This window comes from Rhinatrema bivittatum, chromosome 1 (assembly GCF_901001135.1).
Source record: "Rhinatrema bivittatum chromosome 1, aRhiBiv1.1, whole genome shotgun sequence".
Taxonomy (NCBI): Eukaryota; Metazoa; Chordata; class Amphibia; order Gymnophiona; family Rhinatrematidae; genus Rhinatrema; species Rhinatrema bivittatum.
Genome location: NC_042615.1, coordinates 606074398 through 606102367, shown reverse-complemented (window position 1 = coordinate 606102367; position 27970 = coordinate 606074398).

Genomic DNA, 27970 nt, shown 5'->3' with positions numbered 1-27970 from the left:
CTTCCTGCAATTTATCACAATCTGCTTGTGATTTAACTACTCTGAACAATTTTGTATCATCTGCAAATTTGATTCTAAAGGTTTTCCTTTTTTGTGCAATACCTTGCGAAATTGATAGCTGGAGAGCGTTGCATCCATCCACTAAAGATTTTACTCATAATGCACGTGCCAGTGATTCTAAATCTAGGCTTGATTATGTGTTAATCTCAGAATCTTTATTTTCTCAGTTGAGTGGGGTAGACATTGAATCCAGGTTTGCCTTCGATCACTGTCCGGTTTCCTGTGTTTTTAGGGGGCAGAATATTGGAGGAGATTTTTCTAACTGGAAAATGCCTCCTTGGCTTATGCAAGACAAAGATTTTACAGAATATTTGCTCTCATGCTGGCAAGAATTTGAATGACATAATGCCTAGCAGAAAGAAGGGCCCATCTTGTTATGGTAAATCGCAAAGGTGGTTCTTCGGGGGGATATAATTAGTTATATTATTACTTATAAGTGGGAACTGGATAGGAACATACTGGCTCTTACCAATCAATTGAATGGGATGAAATGGGAGTTACCGGTTCAACCTTCTGAGATGATTAGATTTCAATTTTTTTTCTATTCATAAGTAACTGAATGACAGTTTACACAAAAAAGAGCTACCCCTTCTTTGCTATCTTTGAAACAGATTGTTTTTGCATGGAAACTGACCAGGAAAACTGTTTGCAAACTTGGGGCCTTATTTTCTAAACGTATCGCACGTGGTAAGGCGACGTTTCGCACGCAAAATGTCCCTTTTCGCGTGCGATACCAAAATGGGGGTGGAGTCTGCCCCGGAAGAGGAGGAGTCGGGGAGTCACCGTGGCCGACTCCGCGAAGATGCCGCAGATGATGAAAAGGTAAGGCCCTTTTTGCGTCCGAGTTCGCTCCCAATAGCTACACCTTCTGTTGCGGTCCCGGTCGCAAGCTTTGCGACCGGGCCCTTACCTTCTTCTTCGGGACTTCAGTTCCAGGATCCAGGGCTCGGGTCACCATTTCCAGGCCCAGGAGACCGGCGGCGTTCGCGCCGCTCGGTCGGGCCTGCTGGGTTTGCCTTGTGGCGGCGTCTCCACGAGGGAGACGCCGCCGAGCCTCTAAGCTCAACCCCCTCCCTCCTAGGCGTGCGCACACATGACACAGTCCAATTTAAAGAACTTTTCCCGCCGGACCACGGGCCGCCCCTGAGAGTGACGTCAGATGCCGGCAAGTACTTAAGGCTGGCGTCTGCTTCACTCAAATGCCTTGCAACAAGGTTACCCGCTGGTACCTAGTTGCTGTGTGCTGCTGGTCTTGCCGGTTCTTCTCTTTGCCTTCTGGACCCGTTGTGCTTTGTTCCAGCTCCGGTCCCGCAGTTCCAGTTCCAGATCTTCATCTTCTGTTCCAGTTCTCGCTTCAGTTCCAGTTCCGGGTCTTCATCATCTGTTCCAGTTCTCGCTTCAGTTCCAGTTCTGGATCTTCGACACCTATTCCAGTTCTGGATCTTCATCTTCAGCTCCGGCCCGGAGCCTCGCTCCTGTTCCTGATATTGCCTCTCTGGTTCTGACTCCTGCCTGCCTCTGATCTTCCGTGCCTACCGCCTGCCTCGACCTTGGACCGCCTTCTACAGTTCGCCTTGTCGCCTAAGTCCCAGCGGCCCGGGTCCTCACGGGCTCCTCCCGGGGGGACCTTGGGTCTCCAGGGTGAAAACCTCTTCATTGATCTCCTAAGTCCCAGCAGCTTGGATTCTCACGGGCTCCTCCCGGGGGAACTCCGGCTTCCAGGGTGAAGACCTCTGCTCTCTGCTCGCCAGTGTCCGCCTCCCGGCCTGTTTCATCGCTACAGAGAATCCTCCTCTCTTCTCCTTCACACTCCGTCAGGCCAGCCCAAGGGTCCACCGCTATCCCCGCAACAGTTTGCAAGGCCATGGACCCGGCGGACATTCCTGACCTCCAGGCCATTCCGGGAATGGCCCAGCGCCTACAGCAGCAACAGCTTTGTCATGATGTCCTCGCGGCTACGGTGGAACGTCTGGCGAATCGGTTAGATGCCATGCCAGCAGAACCGCCTCAGGCCCAGCTGCCCACTCCTGTGGTGAAAGACACTTCGTCCACTCAGTTTCCCACACTCTCTCGCTACTCCGGAGAGGCCAAGACTTGTCGTGGTTTTTTGAACCAATGCTTCATTAGGTTTTCCCTGCTCCCTTCTCAGTTTCCTACGGATTCGGTAAAGGTGGCATACATCCTTTCATTGCTGGACGGGAAGGCTTTGATTTGGTCTTCACCTCTCTGGGAGCGGAATGACCTCTTGTTAAACAACTTGCCTCAGTTCATCATGAGTTTCAAACAGGCCTTTTATGAGCCGCACGCCTAGCAACAGCCACTTCTGAACTGCTGCAACTACGACAGGGCTCCCACCCGCTAGCAGACTATGCTATGGAATTTTGCACCCTAGCTTTAGAAGTAGGGTGGCAGAAGGATAGCCTTCAGGGAATTTTCCTGGAGGGTCTGGCAAGTCGCATCAAAGATGAATTAGCCGCCCGCGATATCCCCGACGATGTCAATGAACTCATAGACTTGGCTGGCCGCATCGATCGCCGACTCCAACAGAGAGCAAAAGAGGTTTAGCCAATCCAGCGTTCCGTAGCTCTAGCGCCTGTTTTCTCCAGACCCATGTCCATGGGATCCTCTCCAGGAGTGGCTCATCCCGAGTCAGCCACCGAGGAGCCCATGCAGTTGGGGCGGACTCCACTCTCCACTGTAGAGAGACAACGCCATCAAACCTTAGGCCTATGCCTCTATTGCGGCAAGAAGGGTCACTTTTTGGCCCACTGTAAAGAGCTTTTGGAAAACGCCAGGGCCTAGAAGGTGGAGGGGAACTACTCCTAGGCTGTGTCAGCTCTGCTCCTCAATGTACAGTACCAATTACGTTGGAATACCCTGGTGGAGTTTTTGAGACTCTTGCTTTCTTTGACTCAGGAGCGGGGGGTAACTTTATTCTAGAAGATCTGGTACGTCAGCTGCATATTCCCACGTGTCCTCGAAAGAACCCTTTGTGCATTACATCCATCCGGGGAACACTACTTCCGGGGATTATCTCTGTCTCCACGGTCCCCATCACACTACGTACTGGGGTGATGCACTCAGAGGAGATTACCTTCCTGGTCTTGGAAAAGGCCGTCCACCCCGTGGTTCTGGGACCGCCATGGTTACAATGACATGCACCACTCATCCACTGGGATACGTTACAGATTGCAAAATGGAGTACCTTCTGCTTTAATAACTGCCTCAAGATTCCGAGGGCCCCATGCATCCCCATCTGGCAGACAACCGTGGTTCCTCTGGTTCCCTACGCGGATTTCACTGATGTGTTTTCCAAGAAGAACGCGGAGATTCTGCCCCAACATCGTCCGTTTGACTGCGCAATCGATCTCTTACCCGGGACCACCCCACCTCGCGGAAGGGTATATCCTCTATCTCTGCCAGAGACACGAGCCATGTCTGATTATATAGCGGAGAATCTTGCGAAAGGATTCATCAGGCCCTCCAAGTCACCCGCAGGAGAGAGTTTCTTCTTTGTAGGAAAAAAGGACGGGTCTCTTAGGCCATGCATCGACTACAGGGGCCTAAATGCTATTACTAAGCGAAACCGTTACCCACTCCCGTTAATTCCTGAACTCCTGGACAGGCTGCAAGGAGCCAGGATATTCACAAAGCTGGACTTGTGGGGTGCTTATAACTTGGTCCGGATTCGCCCGGGCGACGAGTGGAAAACCACCTTTAACACCAGGGATGGGCATTATGAATACCTCGTCATGCCATTTGGACTATGCAATGCCCCTGCAGTGTTCCAACATCTTATGAATGAGGTGCTTCGTGAGCTCCTGTATACTTCAGTCATCGTTTATTTGGAAGATGTGTTAATATACTCCCGTGATTTGAAATCACATCGCCAACATGTGAGGCAAGTCCTGCAGATCCTCAGAGACAATTGTCTTTACGCAAAGTTGGAGAAGTGCGAGTTTGAGAAGGACACTCTCCATTTCCTGGGATGCATTGCTTCGGCTACCGGATTCCAGATGGATCCCAAGAAAGTGGTTGCTATCAAAGAATGGCCTCGCCCTAAGGGCCTGAAAGCCTTTCAAACATTTACAGACATTTTATTCCTCACTACTCCCTCAAGGTGGCGCCACTCACTGCACTCACCAAGAAAGGGGCGGACGCCACAAATTGGCCAGAAGCAGCTTGCCGGGCATTTGAAACCCTTAAGGAGGCCTTCCTGCAGGATATCTGCTTACGTCACCCCGACCCCCTTCGGCCGTTCACTGTGGAGGTGGATGCGTCCAACATTGCCGTGGGGGCTGTGCTCAGTCAAAGCAACAGTTCAGGGAGGCTACTACCATGTTCCTACTTCTCTAAGAAATTCTCCGCCGCTGAATGTAACTACAGCATCGGAGATAAGGAACTCTTAGCCATCAAGCTTGCCTTTGAGGAATGGAGGCAATGGCTGGAGGGAGCTGTACATCCTATCACTGTGTACACCGACCATAAGAACCTGGAATTCCTTTGCCACGCACAGCGTCTGAATTCTAGACAGGCTCGCTGGTCTTTGTTCTTCAATCATTTCAACTTCACACTCCGCTACCGCCCCGCTTCCAAGAATGTGCGAGCGGATGCCTTGTCTCGAACCACTGAGTTGGAGGAGGACGGGGACCGACCTCAATATATCCTGGATTCTGCAAAGATTAACCTATCCAGTACACTAGTAAACTCACAGGGAAGGACTGTGGTCCCTCGACGCACCCAGAGAAGTGTTTTAGACTGGGCTCACAATTCCCTGACCGGTGGTCACGCGGGTCGGGAGAGGACACTCGACTTGGTTAATCGCTTCTACTGGTGGCCTACCCTTAGGCAGGACGTCCGTACCTATGTCAGTTTGTGCCCCACCTGCGCTAGGCAAAAGCCACGAACTGGGAAGTCCTGGGGGTTACTGCAACCACTACCCATACCGGTAGAACCATGGACCCACATTGCCACCGATTTTGTGGTGGAACTTCCGGCCTCTCAGGGAAACACCGTCATCTGGGTAACGGTGGACCGGTTCTCCAAAATGGCCCACTTTGTTCCACTCCCCAAACTACCTACTGCACCTGAATTGGTCCAACTATTTGATCAACATATCTTCAGAATTCATGGTCTCCCACAAGATATTGTGTCCGATCAGGGACCCCAGTTCACCGCCCACTACTGGAGAGCGTTGTGCAAGAAATTTGATGTGCAACTTAATTTGTCTACAGCCTTTCACCCCCAAAGCAACGGGCAGATGGAACGCACCAACCATTCCCTGTAGACGTTCCTTTGCATGTTCGCCAACAAGAGATAAAATAATTGGGTGGACTTGTTGCCATGGGCTGAGTTTTCCTACAATAATCATACCCACTCGGTCACGGGGAGTTCTCCATTTCTGACTGTTTTTGGCAAGCAATTGAGACCACTGTTACCTTTACCCATGCCTAGCACTCTACCAGCAGTTCAACTCTCGGCTCAACAGTTACGATCACTATGGATCTCAATCCAGAATCAACTTTGCAGAGCAGCTCTTGCTTCCAAGAAATGGGCGGACCGTCATCGATGTCCGACATCAACGTTCCTTCCTGGAGACCGAGTCTGGCTCAACACTAAGAACATTCACCTTCGGACCCCATCTCCATGATTGGCTCGCATATATTGTGGTCCTTTTCAGGTAGCCGAACAAGTGGGACTAGTGTCTTACCGCCTCCGCCTGCCCGCTTCTATGCGCATTCACAATGTGTTTCATGTCTCCCTTTTGAAACCCCTTGTTCTCTCCAGGTATCACCGCCAAGTGCCAGACTCCATGGACCCGTTAGTTCAGGATCATCCCATCTATCAAGTCCGGGAGGTCCTTGACATCCGTTTCCATTTCCGATGTTGGGAGTACCTGCTGTCCTGGGAGGGGTGTGGCCCGGAAGAAAATACTTGGGAGCCGGCCCGCAACATATTGGATAAGTCTCTGCTACGCCAATTCCACCTCAATCACCCCAGCAAGCCTGGTCCTTCTAGGAGGGGGCGTAAGAGGGGGGGGGGGACTGTTGTGGCCCCGGTTGCAGGCATTGCGACTGGGCCCTTACCTTCTTCCTCGGGGCTTCAGTTCCGGGATTCACGGCTTGGGTCGCTATTCCCAGGCCCAGGAGATGGGCGGCGTTCGCTCCGCTCGGTCGGGCCTGCTGGGTTTGCCTTGTGGCGGCGTCTCCACGAGGGAGACGCCGCCGAGCCTCTAAGCTCAACCCCCTCCCTCCTAGGCGTGCGTACGCACGACACAGTCCAATTTAAAGGGCTTTTCCCGCCGGACTGCGGGCCGCACCTGAGAGTAACGTCAGACGCCGGCAAGTACTTAAGGCCGGCGTCTGCTTCACTCAAATGCCTTGCAACAAGGTTACCCGCTGGTACCTAGTTGCTGTGTGTTGCTGGTCTTGCCGGTTCTTCTCTTTGCCTTCTGGACCCATTGTGCTTTGTTCCAGCTCCGGTCCCGCAGTTCCAGTTCCGGATCTTCATCTTCTGTTCCAGTTCTCGCTTCAGTTCCAGTTCCGGGTCTTCATCATCTGTTCCAGTTCTCGCTTCAGTTCAAGTTCCGGATCTTCGCCACCTGTTCCAGTTCTGGATCTTCATCTTCAGCTCCAGCCCGGAGCCTCGCTCCTGTTCCTGATATTGCTTCTCTGGTTCTGACTCCTGCCTGCCTCTGACCTTCCGTGCCTGCCGCTCGCCTCGACCTTGGACCACCTTCTACAGTTCACCTTCTCGCCTAAGTCCCAGTGGCCCAGGTCCTCACGGGCTCCTCCCGGGGGAACCTCGGGTCTCCAGGGTGAAAACCTCTTCATTGATCTCCTAAGTCCCAGCGACTTGGATTCTCATGGGCTCCTCCCGGGGAAACTCCAGCTTCCAGGGTGAAGACCTCTGCTCTCTGCTCACCAGTGTCCGCCTCCCGGCCTGTTTCATCGCTACGGAGAATCCTCCTCTCTTCTCCTTCACACTCCGTCAGGCCGGCCCAAGGGTCCACCACTATCCCTGCAACACCTCCTATGGTGGCGGTATTGGGTGCGAAACTGGCAGCGATCACACCGTGATGGTGCCTTCGCTACCAGCTAGCACAGGCCTGCCCCCCGTTTCGGCCCCCTGCCCCTCATTCCCTAAAGTATTGCAGGCCTTCAATACTTTAGAAAATGAGGCCCTTAGTTAGAAGGGACCATAAAGTCTGCTTTTGTTTCCGGTTTGCGTTTGAAAAGGGGGAATTTGGCCACTACAAATCAGGGCATCAGTGCAATCTTTCGGGAATACTATGAATCTTTATATACAGCAGAAAACGAAAACATCTCAGTTAGGAATCAGTTTATGGATAAGGTCAAAGTTCCTTCTTTAAATTCATCACAATTGGAATTCCTTAATAGCTCTATTAAAGACTCAGAGATCACATCAGTAATCTAAGCTCTCCCAAGTTTTAGAGCACCAGGGCCTGATGGAGTGACAATATATTTTTTTTATAAGATGCTGTTAACATCAGCGACTGCCAGTCTGAAGAACTTGTTCACTGCAATAATTCAGTCTGGTGTGATGTCGGAAACTTTAAAACTGGCGCACATTGGAAACAAATAGGGGCAGGATTCATAACTGGCATCTATCACCCTCTCTCTCTCTACTGAATGTGGATATCAAGATTTATGTAAAAACTAATAGCTAATAGATTAGCAGATATAATGCCTTGCTTGATTTCTCCCGGCCAGGTGAGATTTGTTAAGGAACGATGCTCCAGTATCAATATCAGGCAGATTCTTTTGTTACTATCCCTATGTAAGCATGGTTCCTTCGTAGATCCTGTCCTGGTGGGATTCGATGTGGAAAAGGCCTTTGATAGGGTCTTGTGGTACTTTCAATGTGTTCTGGGCTTATTTGGATTTTCTGGCTTTATAACTCAAGTGATGGCGGTGTTTTATAATAATCAGACGACTAAAATTTGGGTAAACTGTTCTCTCTCAGACCAAATCCAGTTAACTAGAGGGACCAGACAGGGATGTCTTCTGTCTCCATTGTTCATTTTAACTCTAGAACCCCTGGTCGTGATGGTGAATGGTGTGTGCCAGGAACATGTTTACCAGAATGTCCCTCTTTTGACCTCCTTTCTGTTCGCAGATGACACTCTTCTTATTTATACCCCAAGCAAAGTGCTTGCTCCTGAAAGTGTTAATTCTTTAGTGAATGCAAAATGTTCTCAAATCTTCAGTTAAATTCTGAGGTCCTAGATATTTTTAGTTAGTTTTGAAAGAAAAAATATCCAGGTCAATTTGCTTTGAAAATTAAATGCAAGTATGCACAATAAACACCTGTATGAGTACTCAGCAACAGCACAGGCTATTTGAAAATTACCTCCTTTGTTTTTATTATGGGAAAATTGCTCTGTACATAGGCTCTTTAGTGCACACTGTGGGGGAAGATTTGTCATTAAACCTGTGCTCTATTTTTGCTGCACTATAAAAATAATTCCATTTTTATTCCACTAGTTTTCCCATTCAAAGTACTAGGACAATTTCATTGAACAATATGCGGCAATGCTTGCACTGGAGGAAATGTCTTGCTAAATATGTTCCTCCCACCCTCCTGTCATGCTATTGTTGCCTCTTTTGCAACATAAGAACAGTTCAAAATGGGAAAATATTACAGTTTATGTTAAACTGATGCATAGTAAAGCTTTAATTTAAAGTGGAGTTGAAAAAAATATAAATAACAAAGATCTCAGAATCAATGATGTATACAATATGTTGAACAATTTTGTTTCAATCATTTCTAAAATATACCAAACACTGCTAAAATATAAACCATAATTTTTTTCTAATTCAAATCCTCTATTCATATAAATATGCAATGTGCTAAAATTAAATTTGCAGTCATTACCCTTTCAGAAAAGGTTCTGCAGATGTCTAGCAAAATGAAAACACAATTATACTGAAATCCACCATATAGCAGATGTTTTAAAACCAAGCAAAGATATGTTTGTTTTAGCTTGTTGCATTATACTTTCTGAGAAAATTTGATGTGGCATACAAATAACTGGCTTTATTCCCTGATATTATTTTGTTTTCATATGTTGTGATTATGCAAATATTGCAGAGTACAACAAGAAAAAAAAAACATAGAAATGAGTGTGACCTAATATGCACAATGACATATATTGTAGATACAATAGGGAATGTGCTTTAATTAGGGGGAACCTGTTGATATACACATTAAGAGAGGTGTTAAAGGAGAAAGGATCAAAGAATATGTACCATAGCAAAAATATTTCCCTTTTTAATTTACAGTCCTGAAATATGTCTGTCAAATTCAATCTTCTAGCTAGCTCTTTCATTACAGATTTTAATAAAGTCTTTGCTTTGCCTAATTCTTAAACTAAGCATGTTCATATAAGAATCTCAAAACATGTTCCGCAGAAAGATTTTGCTTGTGTGTTATTTTTCTGTGGCACTAATTTTTTCCTTTTCACAAGTTGTGGATGTTCCTAGCTCAGACTGTGGGGAGGGAATGAGAGGAGGGGCAGCATATCATTCCTAACTAGCACCAGAAAGGTGTCTCCCTCCCACTTCGATTCTGGATTCTGGAGTTCCCCATTCTCCAAATGTAGGCCTCACAGTCTGATGCCTAGGAGAAGGGGAACACACATCCCTTTCCAGTACCCAACCTGTCTGGAAGGAGTTGTCTCAGTTTCGTGTGAGCAATTATTTTGGAGAGTTATTTTTTTGTAATGCGAAGAATCTCAGTGCCTGGCTTCGGGAGGGTTGCTCCCTCTTCCTAGAGAAGGACGGGGACCAGAAGACCTGCTGTCCTTTTTACAAGTGGAAGTACGACAGTGGCTGCTGGCCACAAAAGTAGTCATGCTGTTGGAGAATAGTTCTGTGCCCCTGCACATTTCAGGCAGAAACCATGAAGTAGGGGCTACACAGGAAATTAAATCTTTCAACCAAACATCCATGAAGACAGTAATTGAAGGAGATTTTGCAGGTTCATGTGAGAATCTGTTCTGAAAATTGCTCTTACCTACATGAAAATTGCTCTTACCTACATGAAAAAAACGGGAAGAGTTAGATCAGAGGAATGAAAGCATTCTGGAAGATGTATTTTTCGAATATTTGTATGTACTTTCCCTTGCTTACTTTGCTCCTGCTTCCATGCCAGGTACAAGCCTACCCACGTTGTGCTCACCAGCTGCATCACCAAAAGGAAACTTCTCAAAGAACCTGCAGTACCTGCAAGAATGCATGCATGGTCCTTACTCTCACAATTTCTGAAGGGCCAGAGACTTGAAAATTGGTGCTCCTGCTCCTCAGTGCTTACAAGTTTCAAACTTGTGCTAATGAAATTCCTTAGTGTGTTTCTTACCATGAGTCCAATATGGGTGCAAGCATTTTCCTGTAAAGGGAAAAAGTTGCATTAGTAACATAGTAATAACAGCAGAAAAAGACTAAATGGTCCATCCAGTCTGCCCAGCATTATTTTATGGTAATAACTACCGCTCCATGCAGGTTACCCCCATGTTTCTGGTAAGGGTATTAAATGCTGCTCTGTGCAGGTTATCCCAAAGCCTTATTTTAAGGAAAGTAATATTTACAATCAAAATTAAGCAGCTATCAAACCTGTAACAAAATTTATAACACAATGTAGCAACATTCTTGCAGGGTAAGGAACATGCTTGTTAATTCATACAATGCTGCTACTTGAGCATTCTTTGCTTTTGAACTTGGCTGTAGATGCAATCCTATGCTTTTTCCCTGTCTGAATATCGATATCCTAGACTTGTAAAAATCAGGGCCAGTGTTGGCTGTCATCTGAGTCCAATTCCCCTTTTTGCCCCTGACATCAAAGCAGAGAGCAATGTTGCAGTTGCTTCAAAAGCATCAGGAACAACTGGTGAAGGAAGTAACCCACTAGGGACACAAAAAATAAAGGATAAAAATAAACTTTCCCTCATATATCAACAAACAAATTCACCCTAATTGAGGGAAATGAAAACTATACAACAATAATTTACAAAATCAATACTCAAAAAATGTAATCTATCATAAGATATAAAAGATACAATCATATATAAACACAATCATATTATAGTAACACTGGAAGTGTCAGCCCCAATTTCCCCTGGTTATAAAATCACACAATTAACCCACATACTCACTCATACCAAACCCATCCCAAAAATAAAATACAGAAATACAAAGGAATGCACAAGAGGAAGAAAACAAATCACAGTTTATCAAACTTCCAATAAAAATGTTCTTATTCACTTCTTTAAATGCTTTGACAATTAATATTGAAAACTATGCATTTAAAAGAGGCTTTCTTGTGGGCATGTTTAGCTTGGGGAGGAAAATATCACATACATTTTGAGGATAGCTTTGGGCTCATGCACACTTGCACATGAATTTTTTTTTATCAAGTATATGCATATGCTCGATATAAAACGCACATAACATTTGTGCAAACGTTGCATGTGTAGGTTGTGTGTAAGCATGTGTGTGATTTTTTTAAGCGCACATAAAGTTATATGTGTATCATATATATGTACACTTTTATGACACGCAACTTCTTGTTCTTCCATGGTGGGCGCATTTCACAATGCTACCGCCAGCTTGGCAGTCAAATTTCACTATGAAGGACATCTCCCACCTGGTAACCCTGGTGGTGGAGCATGAGAGGGAACTGTTCCCGATCCAGGAAGTTTGCAGGAACCTGAACAAGAGCAAGGAGGTCTGGCACCACCTCCAAAGATTGTTTAACAAGGGAACTTACTACTTGTGGGGTAAGTAGAATGTAGGTAGTGGGGGTTGGGGCAGATTAAGATGTATGTTAAGGTGAAGTCACTAGGGATAAGCTTTAGGGTTATGGGGACGGGTGAGAACAGGATAGGGTGTATATGGGGGGGGGGGGGGGTGTGACTAGGAAGGCCACAAAGTGGCCAATAAGTAGGGAATGAGTCAATAGGCATATGTGGATACAGTAACAGATGTACATTCCAAGGTCCATATTTAAAAGCATTTAGCCAGCTGACTCAGCAGTTAGCCAGTTAAATTAATATTTGAGCACATATCTGGATAAATTCTAGCCAGCTAATAAGTTGGGAAGCTAGAATTTAGCCAGATAAGTTAGGAACATTCTAAAGGCATAACTGGGAGAAGTTGAATTAGGTTGCTAAGTCTGGTCAGGCCGAAGAGCTGTCCTAAAGTTAGCCAGCAATAGTTAGCCAGCTAATTGTAAGATAGCCGGCTATACTCAATAGTATGGCTAAACTATTGAATATACCTCCAACGTTAGGTGGATACGTTTATCTGGCTAACTTTGTTATCCAGACTGTGTCTGAATATGGACCTCTCTATTATGATCAATGTACATGTGTTGCCAATGTAATATTATGCAACAGTGAAATGGTAGGCAAGGATTACAAGGGATGACTTAAACAAATAGTCACAAGTAGAGTGAAGGTACAATTATGAGCTAGAACTTCCTCTGGGAAATTCAATAGAGTTAATCGTGGCTTCAATAGCTAAAGAAACCTATAGTCTTCCTGTTGCATGATCTGGTTACTCCCCAAAACTGTGTGCTCAATGGAAAGAGATATGTCCACTGGCTGGACTGCCCAAATTGCACCTTCATGAAAAGGGGGTACCATAATGGTTCATGGAGGCTCCCTGTTTTGGGCTTCTTTTGACACATGCGACAGCACACCACTTCTAGGTGCATTAAGGTAGTAGAAAGAGCCATACTACTCACTCCAGGGGTCAGTAGAAAACATAGATATATAGCATTAAGGAAGTCATATTAACAGCCATAGCCATTAATAGGGATGTGAATCGTTTTAGGACGATTAAAATTATCGTCCGATAATTTTAATATCGTCTTAAACTGTTATGGAACACAATACAATACAGATTCTAACGATTTATCGTTATAAATCGTTAGAATCGTGAGCCGGCACACTAAAACCCCCTAAAACCCACCCCCGACCCTTTAAATTAAATCCCCCACCCTCCCGAACCCCCCCCCAATAACTTAAATAACCTGCGGGTCCAGCGGCGGTCCGGAACGGCAGCGGTCCGGAACGGGCTCCTGCTCCTGAATCTTGTCGTCTTCAGCCGGCGCCATTTTCCAAAATGGCGCCGAAAAATGGCGGCGGCCATAGACGAAAAAGATTGGACGGCAGGAGGTCCTTCCGGACCCCCGCTGGACTTTTGGCAAGTCTCGTGGGGGTCAGGAGGCCCCCCACAAGCTGGCCAAAAGTTCCTGGAGGTCCAGCGGGGGTCAGGGAGCGATTTCCCGCCGCGAATCGTTTTCGTACGGAAAATGGCGCCAGCAGGAGATCGACTGCAGGAGGTCGTTCAGCGAGGGTTCCGGCGCCTCGCTGAACGACCTCCTGCAGTCGATCTCCTGCCGGCGCCATTTTCCGTACGAAAACGATTCGCGGCGGGAAATCGCTCCCTGACCCCCGCTGGACCTCCAGGAACTTTTGGCCAGCTTGTGGGGGGCCTCCTGACCCCCACGAGACTTGCCAAAAGTCCAGCGGGGGTCCGGAAGGACCTCCTGCCGTCCAATCTTTTTCGTCTATGGCCGCCGCCATTTTTCGGCGCCATTTTGGAAAATGGCGCCGGCTGAAGACGACAAGATTCAGGAGCAGGAGCCCGTTCCGGACCGCTGCCGTTCCGGACCGCCGCTGGACCCGCAGGTTATTAAGTTATTTGGGTGGGGGATTTAATTTAAAGGGTCGGGGGTGGGTTTAGGGGGTTTTAATGTGCCGGTTTTTCGATTTTTCGATTTTTAACGATTTTTAACGATTTTTCACGATATTTTACCCCCCCAAATGGCAACAATACGATTCCCTCCCCCTCCCAGCTGAAATCGATCGTTAAGACGATCGAGGACACGATTCACATCCCTAGCCATTAACATACTTTGTTATTGTTAATATTATACTGTTAAGATAATAAAACTTTATTATTGTTGTGATGTAAACATAATTGGACCCTGTTGTTAATGTTGTCAAATTATCCCTCGAGTTACTATGTAAACCAATGTGATATTCTTTATAGAATGTCGGTATAGAAAAATAAACAAACAAACAAATAAATAAATAGTGCATGCTCAATTTTGTATTCTTATTTCTCTGCATAAATTGAGGAACTAAAGAAGAAGAACTGGAACCTGTGCCAGAAAAAGAGGAGGTGACTGGATCAACTGCAACCTAGCTGTGATGGGTGCAGAGATAAGTTTATGTTAAGATTATCAGGTAGATTTTCACAAGATCTGTCTATGTCCTGTTTCCATCACCAATTACACTATTGGCTTAACACTCAGCACTAGGGAGTGTCATTTGGGAGAAACAATATAGGAAATGGAAATAAATTTCCTATTTTGCTTAGGATCATTTTCAAAACAGAACAAGTTAAATTCTGACAAACTTTTGTTGGAATCCCGTTTTATTTTCAAAATCTATTTTTTAAATAAAAAGTAGTTGGTAGGGCCTAGGCCAAGGCCTGGAGCTGGGGCCTTGCCTAGGTATAAGTTGTGATCTGATGAAGGGGTCCCAGTCTATGCCTAAGAGCAAATCCGGTGTCTTGGCCTATGCCTAAGCCTGAAGCCAAGGCCTTGCCTAGGCATAGGCCATGACCCATTGAAGGGGCTATGGTCTATGCCAGAGGATGATATTGGGGTCTCAGCCTAGCTCCTGGCCCTGGCCCTGGCCCAATGGTAGGGCTTAGACTGAGTCCCAAGCAAAGGCTCAGTCTGGGAAATTTCCTGATGACCCCCCTTCATACTTAACAATTCTGACACCACGTCCTGGCCCAGTCCCGATGCAGGGACCTCAGCCCAGATTCAGACCCAAAAATTAGGCCTCAATCTAAACCAGGGCCAAGACTTGATACCACTGTTTGCCCGGAGTCTTGGTTCCAATGCCATGGTCTCAGCCCAGACCAAAGCTCAGTACTGTGGGCCAGTCCAAAGGCTGGAATCCAATGCTGGTGCCTTGGCCCAGGGTCAGGCCCAGACCAAAGGTCCAGGCCTCAGAGCTCCTTTTCAGTGTCTTTTCCTTGACTCTTCTTCGAAACTGACATCGTCCAATGGGGTCATTGCACTGGAGTTAATTAGTTCCAGTACCTTCTCCCTAACAGAAGGTGCCATTTTGATGTATGACAATTGAATTAGCTTCTGTACATCAAAATGGCACCCTCTGCTGGTGAGGATGAACTGGACCTAATTAACTCCGATGCAGTGAGCGCAGCAGATGGCATCAATTGGCGAAGAAGAACCGAAGAAAGAAGATGCTGAAGAGGAGCTCCGAGGCCTGGACTCCAGGCTTGGCGTCAGAGTCCAGCCTCTGGGCTGGGCTGCAGTGTCAGGCCTGGGTCTGGGCCCTGGCCTATGTGCAGGCCCAGGTGTCAGGACCTGGCCTCCAGACTAGAACTCAGTGTCAGACCTGGGTTTGTGACCTGGCCTAGACCGAAGCCCAAGCATTGAGATCCATCTAGGCCCTGGCCTAGGCCAAGGCTTAGGGATTGGTCCAGGCCTCCAAGTCTGAGCCTTGCATAGGGCCTAGGCTGAAGTTGTCAACTGGCCCTGACACCTAGGCCGAGGCCGAATCCTCGGCCTTGCATAGGCTTAGGCCACTGTAGATAGGGGTAAGTGATGGCTGGGAAGGATCATGGTGCCGGCTTATTTTACAGGTGGAAGGAATGGATGGGGGATAGGAGAGGTCCCCTTTCTTTTTTTTTACAATGTTAAGGGGCTTTTTTTCAATGTTTATTTCATTAAACTAAAGAAATGAAATAATATTACATAAAATGAAATTTGTGGGGAAAAAGCCCCTGTAAAATGAAACAAAATTCCCCTCCCCTCCCCACCCCTACTCAGCACAATTCCAACTTAGATCTTAGCACTTTGGGCAAGTCACTTCTCCCGTCATTGCCTCAAGTATAAACTTATGGACAGGTTTACTAAGGCTTTGCTTGCATTCTGGGGTAGATATTCAAATATTAGCCATTTTTCTAATATGAACAGGTTAAAAAATATGTATTATTAAATAAAAGTTTCCTGGGCTGCAGCAGGAGCAGCGCATGGTTCCCGCTCCGGGCCGTCCTCCCGCTCCCGGGCCGTCAGCTGCCACTAATCAAAATTGTGCTGATGGCCCTTTGCCCTTACCATGTGACAGGGTATCCGTGCCATTGGCCGGATATTGTCACATGGTAGGAGCACTGGATGGCCGGCGCCATCTTGCGCTCCTACCATGTGACAGGGGCTGATGAATGGCACCAGTAGCCCCTGTGACATAGTAAGGGCAAAGGCTATCGGCGCCATTTTGAATACTGGCAGCCGACGGTCCGAGTGCAGGAGGTCACTCCTGGACCCCCGCTGGACTTTTGGCAAGTCTTGTGGGGGTCAGGAGGGTCCCCCAAGACTTGCCAAAAGCCTGGGTGGTCCAGCGGGGTTCCGGGAGTGATCTCCTGCACTCGGGCCATCGGCTGCCAGTAATCAAAATGGCACCGATAGCCTTTGCCCTTACTATGTCACAGGGGCTACTGGTGCCATTGGTCAGCCCCTGTCACATGGTAGGAGCACAAGATGGTGCCAGCCATCCAGTGCTCCTACCATGTGACAGGATCCGGCCAATGGCATGGATACCCTGTCACATGGTAAGGGCAAAGGGCCATCGGTGCCATTTTGATTAGTGGCAGCCGACGGCCCAGGAGCGGGAGGACGGCCCGGAGCGGGAGATCGCTCCTGGGACCCCCACTGGACCACCAGGTACCTGTAAAAAGTTTTGGGGGGGTTGGGAGGGTGGGGAAGCTAAGGGGTTACTTTTAAAGGGTCGGGGTGGGTTTTAGGGGTTATTTTTGTGTGCCATTTTTCCCACCCTCCCCCAAAACAATAAGGGAACCCCCACAATCAATATCGTGGGGTTTTCCTATCGTTTTGGGGGAGCCCCCGATTTCTGATGATTTTGAAAATATCAACAATATTTTCAATCGTCCGAAGCCCGATTCACATCCCTAATAGCCACTGCTATTACTAACATCAGTAGCATGGGATATTCTTATTTTTTTGGTACTTGCCATGTACTTGTAGCCTGGATTGGCGACTGTTGGAAAAAGGATGCTGGATTTGATGGACTCTTGGTCTGACCCAGTATGGCATATCTTATGTACTTATGCAGGACTCTGCACTTCTTGGCACTTCTTGGCATTGAATCCCAGCTGTCATATCTTCAATCACTATTCAAGCTTCCTTACATAAGAACATAAGATATGCCATACTGGGTCAGACCAAGAGTCCATCAAGCCCAGTATCCTGTTTCCAACAGTGGTCAATCCAAGTCACAAGTACCTAGCAAGTACCTAAACATTACATAGATCACAAGCTATGATTGCTTATTAATTACCATCATAGCAATTTATGGATTTATCCTCTAGGAAAATATCCAAACCTTTTTTAAACCCAGTTAAACTAACTGCTGTAACCACATCCTCTGACAATGAATTCCAGAGCTTAATTTTGCGCTGAATGAAAAATAATTTTCTTCGATTTGTTTTAAATGAGCTACTTGCTATCTTCATGAAGTGCCCCATGGTCCTTCTATTATACGAGAGAGTAAATAACCTATTTACATTAACTTGTTCAAGTACCTTCATGATTTTGAAGACTTTTATCATACCCCCCCTCAGTCGTCTCTTCTCCAAACAGAACAGCCTTAACGTCTTGTTTTGAACATCCATCTGGTGAGTCCGGTTCCTGTCCAATAGAGCAAGGATTACACACACACACAGGTTTCCATTGCTTGTGCCCAGGGGCGGATTCCAGTTGATGACCGGCCCGGGGATTCGCCGCCCAGGCCGGCCAAGGAAATACCACGTGGTCTGCTGCTGAGCACGGTTCTGTCACAGCCGCGCTTGGCAGACTACATGACTAGAGCGACCAGCCCACTGGGGGATGCCCGATCCCCCGATAGGGCAATCCATCCCTGTTGTGCCCAGAAGGTTAGTCTTCCCTCATAGAAAAGAATCCACCCCTTAGAGATAGAAGAATTGGGGAAAGGTAGAGGAGCTAGCCACGTTTAATAAATTCTTTTATGGATCCTTAGGATACATGCCACCAATGGAAAAAGGTTTCCATAATGTACTATTGGGGCAAGGCTCTTTGAAATGATCTCTATTGACAAGAAGTCTGAGTGATAAAGGCATTTTGATCAGGTTTTCCATTTGCTATATTTATCCAGAAGAAGCTCATACCTGCTGCACTCTGCCAGCCAGCTAGACTGAATTGTTTCCACAGTTCTTATCCTCCTAGAAACCACTTAAAACTCCTTAACTAAGGGAACCAGCTTACAAAATAAATTTTAGTATATTCAAAACATTATTTTAAGCTAAATTATTTCTCAAATTATTATGTGCTTTGCCTCACTTTGGTATTGTTATTTTATATTCTTATGTTCTTATGACCTGATCACACAGTTGCTTTGCATTAACACTGAGGTGGTCTGGCATTACTATGGCATTGCCACATCATTATCTATTGAATGGCAAGGAGGTTTTTTTCCCCCTCTCTCTGAGAGTTTGACAGAACTTGTTTTTGACCACTTTTAACATTGCACATTAAAATGAATGGGAAAAGGAAACCAATAAAAAAAAATCTACTTGCACAGTTCAAAATCACACCAAACTTTCAGGTTAGCTTCTAAATAAATGTGTCAGTTGTCCTGTGTCCTTTTAGAGCCATATTAGTTAAGCACCTTTGGAGCTAATTATATTTTAGCTTGCATAATAAACATTTTTTCCCAAAACCAAGGGTCAAAATCAAATTTATATGATATCACCTGGTGACCACCACTACCAAACCCCAGTTTAAAAAGTTTTAAATTGATTTTTAAACACAGGGATCTCCTGGAGAAACAGATAGGATATCTTGATTAAAATTCACTTCTGGATCCAAGATGGCAGCAGCATAGGAGTCGGCATCAGGTGTTTATTTGATTCCCTTTGAAAAAAATTTTTTCTTCCTATCAACTATGCCCCCAAAGAGGAAAGGGAAAGTCAGGGTATATCCCTCGACACCCCCACCATCTTCGGCGATTTTACAAGAAATTACCTGATTCCTTACCTCCTCAGCTACAGTACCTCCAGGAGTCGAGGAGCCCTTGGCGCGGCTCCAACAGAGAGAGGGAGCCCAGCCGGAGGAGACGAGCCCGAGTCCCGAACTGAGGACTGCACCTTCGCAAGGAACGGTCTCCGAGTTTCAGCCCGGACCATTGATTGAGGGAACTGCTTCCAGGTTGCAAGGTGAGGCAGCAGCGCTGAGCACAGTGATTACAACGCGGAACATCGTACCTGCAGCTTCGGATGAAGCAACCATCAATGAGGGACTTTCTATTGGTCTGGGGCAAAGGAATCTTGCGCTAAGTCCTGTGGACATATTTCTGCCACTACCACAGTTAACTCCCCAAGTAGATACCCCTTTGAAAATCCCAGAGAGACCTGAAAATGTGACCAATGCAGCACTGTGGGACCTGATGGTGGGGGTTGCAGCAATGGTAAATCGAGTGAGTGAGAAAGTTGAAACATTGGCTTTGCAAGGATCTCAAAACTCTTTAGAATATCAGCATAAACATGATATAATGTTGAAAAGGGTGGAGAAACTGGAAGAAAAATAAACCGAAAACCATAAATTTAAAGCTGCAGTAGTGAAGGACAATTTATTCATGGCACGAAGAATTGAGACATTGGAAAATGCCTCCAGGCATTTGAATATAAGGTTTTTAAATTTTCCTCAAATTTTGGGAGAAAATCCATGTTTCATTGAAAAGATACCTGAGAGAAATACTTGGCTTACAGGAAGAACAACTGCCGTCAATAAATAAGTGCTTCTTTTTACCGAAACCTAGGTCCGCTGCCAATAAAATAAATATCCAAGAAATCTGACTGAATTTCTGGAAGATTCCAATGCAGAAGTGGTGGATAGGGCCACATTATTGGTGTCAGTAATATCAACTATGGACCTTCAACTTATTATGAAAAGTTACTTCAATAAATTTCCTACTAATTTCTATGGAGAAAATATAAAAGTCTTTCCGGACATTTCTCCTATAACTCAAGGCAGGCGAAGAGAATTTTTAACTCTTCGTCAGCAAGTGATTACTTTGGGTTTTGAGTTCAAATTAAAATTTCCATGCAAATGCATAATAAAAAAAGGAGCAGAGATTAACATCTTTTTTACTCCTCAACAGTTAAATGAGTTTCTTCAATCGAAAATGCCCCTAACACCTACACCCAGTAATTAATAGGGATGTGAATCATGTGCCATATCGTCTTAACGATTGAAATCATGTGGCAAGAGAAGAAAATCGTGTTAGGCACGATTATTTCGTTGAAAAATCGTTAAAAATCGTTTTTTTCAGAAATTGATACAATTTGACACTTTTCAGGTCAGTTAAGGTCAGTTTAGGAATGAATATGTATTCCTATTGGCTGCCCTCTTATTTATACATGTTACCAAGGTTCCCACTGACAGTATATGGGGGATGGGAAATGGAAACAGTTGGTAGCTTGACAAAAAAAGTAATGTGATCAGTCAATGTGACTAGAACTTGTGCCCTAAACCTGATACCAGGGGTGTTGTGATCTTCCTGCACACAGTGCCCTAACCCTGGCACCAGGGGTGTTGTGATCTTCATGTACACACAGTGCCCTATCCATATTAATACCAGGAGTGTTGTGATCTTCCTGCACACAGTGCCCTAACCCTGACACCAGGGGTGTTGTGATCTTCCTGCACACAGTGCCCTATCCTATACCAGGAGTGTTGTGATCTTCCTGGACACAGTGCCCTAACCCTGACACCAGGGGTGTTGTGATCTTCCTGCACACAGTGCCCTATCCCTATTAATACCAGGAGTATTGTGATCTTCCTGCACACAGTGCCCTAACCCTGATACCAGTGGTGTTGTGATCTTCCTGCACACAGTGCCCTAACCCTGGCACCAGGGGTTTTGTGATCTTCATGCACACAGTGCCCTATCCCTATTAATACCAGGAGTGTTGTGATATTCCTGCACACAGTGCCCTAACCCTGGCACCAGGGGTGTTGTGATCTTCCTGCACACAGTGCCCTAACCCTGGCACCAGGGGTTTTGTGATCTTCATGTACACACAGTGCCCTATCCCTATTAATACCAGGAGTGTTGTGATCTTCCTGCACACAGTGCCCTAACCCTGACACCAGGGGTGTTGTGATCTTCCTGCACACAGTGCCCTATCCTATACCAGGAGTGTTGTGATCTTCCTGGACAGACTGCCCTAACCCTGACACCAGGGGTGTTGTGATCTTCCTGCACACAGTGCCCTATCCCTATTAATACCAGGAGTGTTGTGATCTTCCTGCACACAGTGCCCTAGCCCTGACACCAGGGGTGTTGTGATCTTCCTGCACACAGTGCCCTATACTATACCAGGAGTGTTGTGATCTTCCTGGACACAGTGCCCTAACCCTGACACCACGGGTGTTGTGATCTTCCTGCACACAGTGCCCTATCCCTATTAATACCAGGAGTGTTGTGATCTTCCTGCACACAGTGCCCTAACCCTGACACCAGGGGTGTTGTGATCTTCCTGCATGCAGTGCCCTATCCTGCCTGCATTACTAGTGAGAGGCTGGCTTCACAGACAGGGGGGAGCTTCCTGACCCTCACTCCTCCCCTCCCCATGTCCCAGCCAGTGAATGGTGTGTGGGTGAGGGGGGGGGGAGGATGGTGAAGGGTGAGACAGCTCCTTCCCTGCATTACTAGTGAGAGGCTGGCTTCACAGACAGGGGGGAGCTTCCTGACCCTCACTCCTCCCCTCCCCATGTCCCAGCCAGTGAATGGTGTGTGGGTGAGGGGGGGGGGGGAGGATGGTGAAGGGTGAGACAGCTCCTTCCCTGCATTACTAGTGAGAGGCTGGCTTCACAGACAGGGGGGAGCTTCCTGACCCTCACTCCTCCCCTCCCCATGTCCCAGCCAGTGAATGGTGTGTGGGTGAGGGGGGGGGGAGGATGGTGAAGGGTGAGACAGCTCCTTCCCTGCATTATTTATTTATTTATTTATTTATTTATTTATTTAAATTTCTTATATACCGGCATTCGCGATGGGAGTCGCATCATGCCGGTTTACAAATAACAAGGTGTGACAACAGAATAAATACTTAATAACTTAAAAACATTAACATGTGATAGAAGAATAAGGTAGCAGTTACAATAAAACAGGGATAAAATGCAACTTGGAATGAAGAGAAGGCAAAAGAGAGATTAACACATTACTAGTGAGAGGCTGGCTTCACAGACAGGGGGGAGCTTCCTGACCCTCACTCCTCCCCTCCCCATGTCCCAGCCAGTGAATGGTGTGTGGGTGAGGGGGGGGGGGGAGGATGGTGAAGGGTGAGACAGCTCCTTCCCTGCATTACTAGTGAGAGGCTGGCTTCACAGACAGGGGGGAGCTTCCTGACCCTCACTCCTCCCCTCCCCATGTCCCAGCCAGTGCATGGTGTGTGGGTGAGGGGGGGGGGAGGATGGTGAAGGGTGAGACAGCTCCTTCCCTGCATTACTAGTGAGAGGCTGGCTTCACAGACAGGGGGGAGCTGCCTGACCCTCACTCCTCCCCTCCCCATGTCCCAGCCAGTGAATGGTGTGTGGGTGAGGGGGGGGGAGGATGGTGAAGGGTGAGACAGCTCCTTCCCTGCATTACTAGTGAGAGGCTGGCTTCACAGACAGGAGGGAGCTGCCTGACCCTCACTCCTCCCCTCCCCATGTCCCAGCCAGTGAATGGTGTGTGGGTGAGGGGGGGGAGGATGGTGAAGGGTGAGACAGCTCCTTCCCTGTATTACTAGTGAGAGGCTGGCTTCACAGACAGGAGGGAGCTGCCTGACCCTCACTCCTCCCCTCCCCATGTCCCAGCCAGTGAATGGTGTGTGGGTGAGGGGGGGGGGATGGTGAAGGGTGGGACAGCTCCTTCCCTGCATTACTAGTGAGAGGCTGGCTTCACAGACAGGGGGGAGCTTCCTGACAAAAATAACAAAAATAATAAACAAACAAGTTCTAGTCACATGAGTGATGATCATCACGTTACTTTTTTTGTCAAGCTTCCAACTTTTTCCATTTCACATCCCCCCAACCATTACCTCAGTGGGAACCTTGGTAACATCAATAGATAAGAGGGCAGCCAGCCAATAGGAACACATATTCATTCCTAACTGACCTTTACTGACCTGGAAAGTGTCAATTTGTATCATTTTCTGTTAGTGCGCACTAACGGGAGTTAGTGCGCACTAACACGATTTAACAATTTTTAACGATAAATTGTTAGAATTTCTATTGTATTGTGTTCTATAACGATTTAAGACGATATTAACATTATCGGACGATAATTTTAATCGTTGAAAAATGATTCACATCCCTAGTAATTAATGAGATATACTGTAGCATGCAATAAATGCTTAATTTCTAATGTTACCTATGTTCTCTCTGAAGGTTTCGGATCACTAAATTCTGATATAGAAATTTATATTGATATATTATAATTAAGTTAGACGGAGAAAGTGTAAATTACCTAATGCATTAGAAATTGATTGTTTCTTACCTCTGTCTATCTGATTTTTTCCAATATGCAAAATTGTTCTTGATTTTGTAATGTGAAATATATAAATAAAGAATTAAAAAAAAAATTTTCACTTCTGACCCCAAACTCTGCATGTGGTCAAGTCACAAGCATCCCAAAACTAGACCGACATTGTCAAATCATTAAATGTATTGGTGCTGGGTTCACCAGTGTGCTTCCTGGAGGCTGTCACTAAGGTGGAAGCCTCTCTAATTGCTCCCTACCAAAAACACCACCTTTTCAAACCTTTTAAACTGGCCGGTTTTATTTTTTTATTTTAACTTTTTTAAAACTTTCAATTTCCCTCAGGCACATGGAGGCAGCCCCTCGCTGATGTCATCCCCGACCAGTGAGGACCCCTGGGCATTCACTCACATTATGCCGGGCCTTTGCCTGCAGCTCCAACCCTGTCTGCCTCTTCATACTGTAGCAGCAGCAGCATCCCCAGCGCTACTGCTGTACACCTTGGCCGCAGCCACACTCAGCAGCAATGATTTATTTATTTATTAATAAAATCTTTGCCACAGCACTTTGGGGCATTCTCTCTACCCCCTGGGAGCTCCCCAGGCTTCAGTGGCCCCCATATGCTATCAGCGTGTCTGATCGCTGCTTTTAATTTAACACTCATGGCTCATTGCCATGTGGGGTGGTGGGGGGGGGGGGGGAGTGGATCCCTGAAATGATGCCGGCCTCTCTTAAGCGTGGCACACTGCTGCTTTAATTTTCAGCTTGGCATCAGTGCTGCCAGCAGTAGGAGGCTGCCTCTTCCTCTGTGCCTCTCATAATCCTCCCTGGTGAGTTTCTAAACCCCCTAAGGGCAGCTCCTCACTACTGCGACTCCAGCCGCTTTCACTTTTAAATGCGGCTTGGTGCCACTTGCTGCAAAAGCATGCTGCTCTCCCTGGCTCTCACCAAACTTGTAAAAAAAACATTGGAGGAACATTCTCATGGGCCCCCTGAGCCCCAGCAACATGTTGGGCCATGACTCCTGGGCTTCCTTAACCCCACTATTCTCTGGGAGGTAAATAACTATTTTAATTATTTTTTACCCTTTATTTACAGTTGTTTTCATATATTTTTTTTATAAATTTGTACTTTCCCTGTTTTTTTTAATAATATTATATAAAGGAATAAAATCTTAAATAGGCTGCATTTTTTAATGACATCTATATAGGGGCAACAATTCAACAAATGAAAAAAATCCCTTCTAAGAATGAAAATACAAACGTTCTTGGTAGTACAAACATGCATATCCTGAGATTTGAAAAAAAATTACATAGGAGTATTTTTTTTGAAGGAGTGAATAAACATGTGGACAAAGGTGAACCCGTAGATGTGGTGAATTTGGATTTTCAGAAAGTGTTTGAACAAAGTCCCACATGAAAGGCTTCTAAAAAAATGAAAAAGTCATTGGATAGGTGGTGATGTCATTTTGTGGATTGCAAGCTGGTTAAAAGACAGGAAACAGAGAGTAGGATTAAATGGTCAGTTTTCTCAATGGAAAAAGTAAACAGTGGAGAGCCTCAGAGATCTGTACTTAGACCAGTGATTTTTAATATATTTATAAATCTGAAGTGGATTGTGATAAATTGCAGGAAACCTTATGAGAATAGAAGATTGGGCTTCCAAATGGTAGATGAAATTTAACATGGACAAGTACAAAGTGATGTATATGAGAAAAATAACCCTTGCTGTAGTTACACAATGTTAAGTTCTATCTTAGGAGTTACAGCCCAGGAAAGAGATCTAGGTGTCATAGTGGATAATACATTGAAATCATTGGCTCAGAGTGCTGTGGCAAACATAAAAGCAAACAGAATATTAGGAATTATTAAGCATGGAATGGCAAATAAAACAATGGATGTCATAATGCCTCTGTATCGCTCCAAGGTGAGAACACATATTGAATACTGTGTGCAATTCTGGTTGCCACATCTCAAAAAAAGATATAGTTGCACTGGACAAAGTGCAAAGAAGGGCGACCAAAATGCTAAGTGGCATGGAATGGCTGCCTTATGAGGTAAGGATAAGGAAGTTAGGGTTGTTCAGTTTGGAGAAGAGACTACTGAGGGGGGATATGATAGAGTTCTACAAAATCTTGAAAGTACTTGAAAAAGTAAATGTAAGTCACTTATTTACTCTCTCAGATAACAGAAGGATTGGAGGGCACTCCATGAAGTTAGCAAGTAGCTCATTTAAAACAAATCAAAGAAAATTCTTTTTCACTCAGTGCATAGTTAAGCTCTGGAATTCATTGCCAGAGGATGTGGTTACAGCAGTTAGGGCCTCATTTTCCAATATCGCAGTGGTAACGCATGAGGTGGGCGTGTCCCTCACAAATAAGGCATTTTTCGTGCAGTGGGGAAACATTGCCGCACGCGATGTTTTCACGGAACTGGAGTTGCAAATCGCGAAAACATCATGCACCGCGATAAAACAACCAATGAATCATCGCAGTACACAAAAGTGTCCAGCCAGGAGTATCACAATATTCCCAGACAGCCCCATATGAGAGAGAGAGAGAGAGAGAGAGAGAGAGAGAGAGAGAGAGAGAGAGAGAGAGAGAGAGAGAGAGAGAGAGAGAGAGAGAGAGAGAGAGACTTCCTATAATACCTATGCCCTAGACAGGTATTTGTATCCCTATGGGAGGGCCACCTAGTAACTCGAGGTGGGGATTAGGTATGAGCGTAGGGGGTTGTGGGCCACTTTCACATTCAACATGAGACCTACGGACAAGCTAGGTTGAGAGAACGTTGCCCAAATCTCTTCTTGGAGTGAGTGTCCTCACTCCGACGGCCAGCAAATCTTCATTAGAGACCACTGTTCTTTCCGTAGGTCTCATGTTGAATGTGAAAGTGGCCCACAACCCCCTACGCTCATACCTAATCCCCACCTCGAGTTACTAGGTGGCCCTCCCATAGGGATACAAATACCTGTCTAGGGCATAGGCATTATAGGAACTCTCTCTCTCTCTCTCTCTCTCTCTCTGCAATACTCCTTTACTGGCCAGTATCACAAATGAAAGGGTAGTAGCTATTAGCCATTTTGCTGCACATGATAACTTTACATAAACTCCACCCCCTGAATACTAAATTAAGAAATTGCGTTAACGGCTGTTAGCACAAATTTATCTCTTGTGGTAACTCCTTAGTGGCTGAGTTTAAAAAAGGTTTGGATAAGTTCCTAGAGGAAAAATCTTTAAACTCTATTAATTATTAAGTAATAGTAGCTTGAGATTTATTTAATGTTTGGATACTTGCCAGGAACTTGTGACTTGCATTGGCCATTGTTGGAAACAGGATACTGGGCTTGATGGACCCTTCATCTGACCCAGTATGGCAATTCTTATGTTCTTTTGTTCTTATTTTCTGGTCAAAGTTCTGTAATTTAGGATTTTGCTATCCTTTTATTTAAAGTGATATTCACTACAAGTTACCAACAGAAGTCCACGGGACTGCGACATGTAAATCCCCTACCTGAGTGACTCATCTATTCAATGGTCCTTTAAGCACTTTTACAGTAAGAGGTCAGGCACCTTTTTAAATCTCATTCTGGGTTTCTTGGGTTGGAGGATCATGTTACATAGCTGATTTGTCCTCTTTTTCTCTCTGCTGCAGTTCACTTAAATGGTAGCATGCTCTTTAACCTCCATCTCCCTTGGAGGTGGATTTCAACTAGTTGCCAAAACTCCAAATTGTTTCCAAGTGTCTAAATTAAGCCTTTTTGGTTCCTTTGCTGGAACTGGCCTTGGACTCTATGTCTCAGAAGGATTTTCTTCCCTATGAGGTCACATCCTATCTCTCAAGGATGGTCAAAAATACCATTCCTTGGAATTCCTGTTGGCTGACTTCCTCTCCAGGTCCTTATATGCTATCTTGAGCCCCTGGTAGCAAACTGCTGCAATACTAGTGACAGATAGGCTGATCTATCCTAGTTATTCAGAATCATCACCATCAAAAAACATTTAGCGGTGAACTTTAAAAGCCCAACACATGCAATAATTACAGGATGTGTGAAGAAGTTGGACTCGCATATGCTGAGATTATTGTTAAAGTCACATCTTGAAAGTTTTCAAAAAAGAGTGGGGCATGAGCATTTCAGGATATGAACCTTAGATATCTGCATAAATACTGACGTGACCTGGCATGTCCCGATACCCCCTGCTGTGTAATGTTACTTTTATGTAAGTTCAAATTTAAAGAAAACTAGGCAGATCTGCAGGATTTTAAGAGTCAGAAATGAAAGGATTCA